We start from the raw sequence: 6,766 nt of genomic DNA, 5'->3' as shown, positions 1-6,766 counted from the left end.
CGGGCCTGTCAAAGCCGGACAAATTCCCTACTAACACCCCGAGTCTCGCCGCTCCAACAGTTCAAAGAGCAGGGGGAGAAGTGAAATGGAAGGGGAAAGGGTGGAGGCTTCTTCAGAGCATATATAAAGAATCATATATTTTACCGTGGTAGCATAAGAGTTCAGGTTTTAAAGGTACTTAACATGCACTAAATGTTTTCCTCCAGTGGTGATACTCAAATCCCTCCTCGTTGATGGGTTGCTTCACTTCTGCCCCAAACACCCGGGCGCTCATCTCTGGATTTATTAAACTCATCTCGGGTGCTAAAATATGTATCAGCTGTTATCAAAACTACTCAACTATGGCGACATGCAAAAATGGCAGCATGCAGACGTTGGGGTGGCGCCATGAATGTATATGATTCCTTATCAAATTGCATTTTATTTGCTGTAGCTTGAACTTACAACAAAGAAGATAAGGCAAAAATTGTTTTTTGGGAGCTTTATGGGTGGCAGCAAACTTGGCAGGTGTCTCCCACAGCTCTCCTGGTTCTAGAGGCTGCTCCTGGATCCAGTTTGCTGATCTGTCATTTTCACTGGGAAGCTGCTGAGCACAGTTGTCTAGTGGTTTCCCAGATTAGATCCTTAACTATATGCATACACGTCTAATGCAATCAGTTCCTCATATTTAACAACTTCCCTTATATTTACAGCAATATAATGAAGATTTAAGATAAGACAATAATATTTAAATTAATGGTAACGCTAAGGGGCTTTGCAAGAGCCCACTAATGTGAGTAACCCCCTGTTGGTTGGGCAGTTCAGGTTTTAAATCTCTCCTCCTTCTCCTCAGTGGTGGGAAATTAAAAATGTATTGTATTCCTCAAATATATACATTTTTTGTTCACCTACTACTTCTGAGTAAAAAGCTTTTTTTTTTCAAAACTAAAAGAAGCAGTACAAAGGATTGGAATATGCACGTTAAACAGTAGGAGACACGTTTTTTTCCCTTTTATTTCTGTTATTTTACCTCTAAAACAAGCATCACCCTGCAAGGCAGCACAATCATATAAGGTATACGGAAAACTATCAGACTTCCTCTAAATCCAACCGCGTCTCAGCACCAACACACCCACTCCTGCTCTCACTTACTTCTTCAGGTTTAACACACAGTAGTCTCCCGTCTGGATTCCTCTTTATCCTCGAGACATTGAAAACACACCAATGACCAAAAACAAGGTGGAAACAAACACCTCAGCAACTCTTTTTCAACGGTGGGCAGTAATTTGGTCTTGAGAACAACAAATGATTCTCAGCTGCTCTTGTGAGAATTGCAATTTTTTTTTTCTTTTATCTGCCGCTCAGACATTAATTATATATTTATATATAGAATATGCAAAAAGAGCTGAGGAAGGCTGGGAAAGGCAAAGTGATTAAAAATTAAACAATGCAGAAAATCATTCTGTTACCTAAAGGGATGCTACAGTACATCTCTCTACTTTTTAATCTTTATTTTTGCTCCCTGGCTCCCTTGCCGCTTTCATTTGTTTTGTTTTTTTCCTCATTCCTTTTTTGGTTGAAGATTTCTTTAAAGCTGGATGCTCTGCAGGCATGCATGCTTTCTGGGCTGCAGACTGCAGTGTGTGTTCTGCATATGCTCATCCTCCCTCTCCCTTTCTGTGTGCGTGTTTGTGTATGTGTGTGTGTGTGTTTGTGTGTGTGTGTGTGTGTGTGTGTGTGTGTGCACGTGCATTGGTGCAGCGGCTTTCAGGCTATTTGTCATGGCGTAGGCTGTTTGCTGGGTCAGTCCAGATAAACTAATGTGTCGGAGCAACGGGGCTCCACTGCTGACCAGAGCGCCTGCAATATGCAAAGAGTTTGAATTATTTCTCTGCCTTGTGGCTCCCCTGCTGAACACCAAGCAAAAAGTAAGGAGAAGAAGGAGCAGAAGGGGGGGGCAGGACGGGAAAAAAGGGAAAGCGTGAGATATCAGAAAGGGGATGTGGAGGGAAAGAGAGAGGGGATTTAGTAGAGAAGGAATGAGCTCCAATGACCAGAGGAAGAGATAAAAACACACAAATATGGAGACAGAGATAGAGTGAAGGGGAGATGGGTGAGAAAAATGGAGGTGGGGGCCAGTTTGTGCCAGTGTTTGCCCTCGGGGAAAGCATTAGCCAGCCTTTGAAGAAAGACAGATAGGCTCCAATGACAGAACTGAGACTATCACTCACGAGGTCACAAGGTTCCCCGGTCATGGCAGCATTGAGTGTGTGTGAGTGTGGGTGTGTGTGAGGGAGTTATGCTTGTCTACCTGTTGACAACCTTAAAGACTTCCTGTAAATTACACTTCAAAGTCAAAAATGTAGCTTTACAACACACTTCAGTTCTTTTAATCAAAAATGAGAGAATAAATGCCTCCTTCAACACAAACTTTCACTCATAACTTTTTAATGAAAACCAAATCCAACATGGAGACCGTAAATATATGCCATCATTAGACAGGGTAATGTTTTCTTTGACAGTACCAGTACAGTGCTGTTATGTCCCATGGATGTACGACATAAACACAATAAACTGAAATGAAACCTTCTTTACTTCATTATAAATGTGAGGTTAAAATTGTTGGAGTGTCACCTTGTACATCCATCTGCTGCGATCGCCATTAAAAGCAACCTAAAAAGGTTTATTGCTGTTTTAAAAAAATCTCTCCAGATGGCTCGTTTTGGTTCTTGAGAATCACTGAGGTCATCGGGAGGGTGAGAGACGCTATTTGGTTAATAGCAAATCACAATAGCAGCCTGTTCTGAACTGTTCTCGTCCCAGCTACTTTGTCAGATGCTCTGTGGACGCCTCTGCAGGACTGTAATGGACGGGGCTATGAATCCAGGAAACATGAGAGAAACGTAAAAGTCACACCACCAGTCACACACACAGAGGCTACTATGGGCTCTTCAATGATGCTGCACCTACAAATACACAGTAAAACTCCCATTTAGCATCTTGGGGCGAAGCCACAAATCCCGTCTGGCACAGACTGTCCTTTCTAGCATCATTTCGACCTTCTGTTTCATCAGACCCTCACGTGCGGCCTCTTGCCTCCAGCTGACGAGTGTCTGAAGGTAGTTGTTTTCTTTCTTCACTTATTTTGGCAAAGGATCAGACAACCTGCATCGCGGTGTATTAAAATGTCAGCTTAAAATGAAAATAAACAACTTAGGGGTGGAAGAAAGGCGATACCGCTAATATCAACTCCACCCCCGGACAGACTTGGTGTGGCCCTGGGGCTGAATTCAGATTGACAGGTGGGGAGGCTGGAGCTTGCAGCCGCGGGGGGCTTCCCTGTTTGAAAGGCAGCACCTTCAGGTTCTAGTTTGTGGATCAGGAGAATAAACAACGATAAGGCTCCAACTTCAGCTCCCTGCACACATTTATGATTATACACAAATTCAGAAATATGGAAGACAAATGTAAACACAATAGAGTGTAAATGCAAGTACAATGAATAACTATTTTTGACAGCGTAAGTAGGCTTGTGTTGTTGATTTTCCTTGTCTAAATGTTTTATGAAGCTCCACAGAAGGTTCAGCCCCAAAATGTATCATTGTTTAAGCTTGAAGTTCTGTGAGCATGCTGTTATTCATCTATCACGTGCACGCTCTCCGTTTTTCTGCTGAGATTGTTTGGAGTCTTTGATTGAGATATCAGCCAATCCCATCTATCCGTCCGCCCGGTGACACCCCTTCATCTTCAGCCTCACTGCCCTCACCTCTGCTGCTGCTCACTGCCTTTAGCAACATTTATAGACTCTCGCGGCTTTATTCTACACATCGCCTCCTCGTCTACCTGAAATAAATTCAAAGAAAACTCAAGTGTTCTTCAAACCTCTCGGTTGGGTTTTCTTGATCCGAGGATTTGAATGGGCATAATTAGGAAAACAGGTGCTCCTGAAAGTTTGAAATGTCACAAGTATGCCAAAAATCAGCAAGACGCCAATGGTCTAGGCATGGTACGAAGCACATAAGAGCCTAAATGGGCCTTATGCACTGATTTAAATGTGGAGCCTCAGCACCCACAGCTCTCTGACTTACAATAAGAGCACATATGGTTAAAGGTGTTAAATCTGCTTTTCAGTTTCCTTTTTTTACATTTATATCATATCTACAATGGTGAGAGAAGACCTGTTGCCTTGCAGATGCTCAATTTGTGCACAGACAGTTGGAAAACTGCAGCTCCTCTGTGTATCTTCTACATCCACCATTCCAGCACAACTCTCCTCCCTGAACTGTCTCTGCTCCTCTAATTAAAGCCTGTAATGCTTTCTTGCCTTTGACAGCCCTTTTTTGCTCCTCATACGTGTTGTATGAATACACAATAAAATAAAAAAAAACGAAAAAAGCATCTTTCCTAAACTGTACACGGTTCCCCAGCGCACTGTTTTGGTCCTGTATACAAGGCGTGTTTGTCTGCCATTAACTAGCATGTGTGTGGAGAATAAACACCTCACTTGGCTCCATTAATAACGTGACTCCATTTAGTTGCACTTGTTTCTGCTGCTGCAGCTTTTAGTTACTGTGCTGTCTTACTTTTCTTTTGTGTTAAATGCACTCCAATGTAATGTCTGTTGCACTTGCTAACACAGATGTAAACATGCATGGAGAGGAGCAGGATGCACATGTCTTTTTTTGGTTTGCTTGACCACTCTATGTCTTTATGGAGTCACAGGGAGGTGCTGGAGCCCGTGCTAGCTAAATATGGGCAAAGACATTTTTCGGTATCCTGATGGGATATCCTGATGATTGAAGAACAGATCACATGATGTATACTTCTGCCTGATAAGTGTGAAGCAGTTTTGAGCGACCACAGAGCAAGAGTGCTTTCTGTGTCACGATTAAAATTGTTCGGATGTTTGAAGGCATCATAATTCATAGGTTTACAGGAGTGACTCTGAGATGGGTTGGTCTGGATTGACTTTTTTTTTCCTAAATAGCCTGATTGGCTACTACTGACTGCTGGGTGGAAAGCAGTGGTTTATTGTGGCTGTTGATGACTTTATATCAGGAAATGTATTGTTGGACTTCTGCCATGTGCTGAAGTATGCATTTGGTTGCGTCTAAGGGTATTTTCTGTGTTTACAATTTTCCCGCAATAAAAAAAAGCTGCTTTGCATGGTGCCATTTTTGCCCTATTATCTTAACTTTCCCTCGTTATCAGGACGCAACATCTACATCTCTACGGATGCTGTTTTACCCACACTACTGGCAACTGCACAACACTGTTTGTATTATACATACTGGAAATTCCTGCATACAGCGTTCTCCAGCCTAACGGGGGCCATGAAACACTGTTAGATCTGTCTGTATTGTAAGTTTGGAGTACTCTTAGCTGGGTTTCTGCTTTAGAAAAATTATATTTACCCTCCAAACATGAAATACCTCACTCTTTCTCTGTAATGCTGTGCTTTGTTATATTTTGTTATTGTAAAATATTGATGTGTTCTATAACTGTAAAGTGTTATTGGTGGTATGAAATGGTGGATTAAATTGGGTAAATCCCCAATGAAGGCCCAGGTATCAAATGCCCGCCCCACCACTGGTATATACACAATAAACAATTACATTCATGATAACCATAGCTGTGCTATTTTTAGGTAGCACACGAGGGGATAAAATGGAACGTCACAAGAAACAAATAAACCTTAAAAACCCACCACAACCTCCCTCCTAAACAACAAAAGACACAAAAAAGTTTTTACTCTCATGAATATGGAAATATATCACAGAGGAGTCAACGCTTGTTTGAAGAACCGCAGCTTTTGTTTCGAGCAATTAATAGTACAAACAACTGTTCCCTCGCTCTCAGACTGTCGGTCTGTCTTTTATATCGCTCGATGAATATGGTAACAGACTCGATGAAGCTCCCTCCTCAGGTCCCTGGATGGACTGACATTAGCATCGGAAATGGAAATACATAATGCAATCACAATAATAATCATATACAGATGGACAGCCTTTGGATGGAGAAATCTGCACTTGTCTTTTGAATTGTTTATGATCCATGTGCTTTTCTTACAGAATTGCAAGCTCTAAATATGTCAATAATTACCACCAAGTAACTACAACGCCATGATTCTTGCACAGAGGATGTGCTGTCACTGGTTGGTGTCATGAAATATTAACATGCATTAAACAAACTATGGTTTTAATGTCATAAACTCAAATAAGTAGGCGAATGAGTAGGCAAATAAGTTGAATGCTAAATTTTGTTGGTATGTTTGGCGTTTAAACTTCATATAAGCTTAGCAGGTTACCATAACTGATCCAGAAACCTTCTGACGACGAGGCCACAGTGATCAGTGGATCCGTATTTTCACCATCAGATACAAAGCCGAACCCTCAATATAATCAATAATTGTTCCCTGGAAATGTTGTTTAATGTGTTCAATTTTAAAATGTCACCATCTTAATCACACAATCCTCCAGACGAACCCCCACTCACTGTAACTGCTCATGTTCCCGCAGGTCAGAGCTGTTTTAATGACATTCAGCACATTGTTTTAATATACTGGCTGATTACTGGAAATTTGCCACACAGCTGTCAATGAATCTGAAGCTTATTTATCATATGCATAAATTAATGCAGAACTGAGGATGATCTAAGAGAGCAGAAAAGGGGATCAAATGTGTAAGAATAGAGTGTTCTGAATCTGTCTCACCATGCAGACTTGATCAAAAATGCGTAAGATTTCCACTGTTTGTGAAATTGGCTGTATTTATTAGAATGAAATCCA

Source organism: Takifugu flavidus, chromosome 11 (assembly GCF_003711565.1).
Source record: "Takifugu flavidus isolate HTHZ2018 chromosome 11, ASM371156v2, whole genome shotgun sequence".
Taxonomy (NCBI): Eukaryota; Metazoa; Chordata; class Actinopteri; order Tetraodontiformes; family Tetraodontidae; genus Takifugu; species Takifugu flavidus.
The sequence above is the reverse complement of the archived record's forward strand: the minus strand, read 5'-3'. Positions refer to the sequence as shown.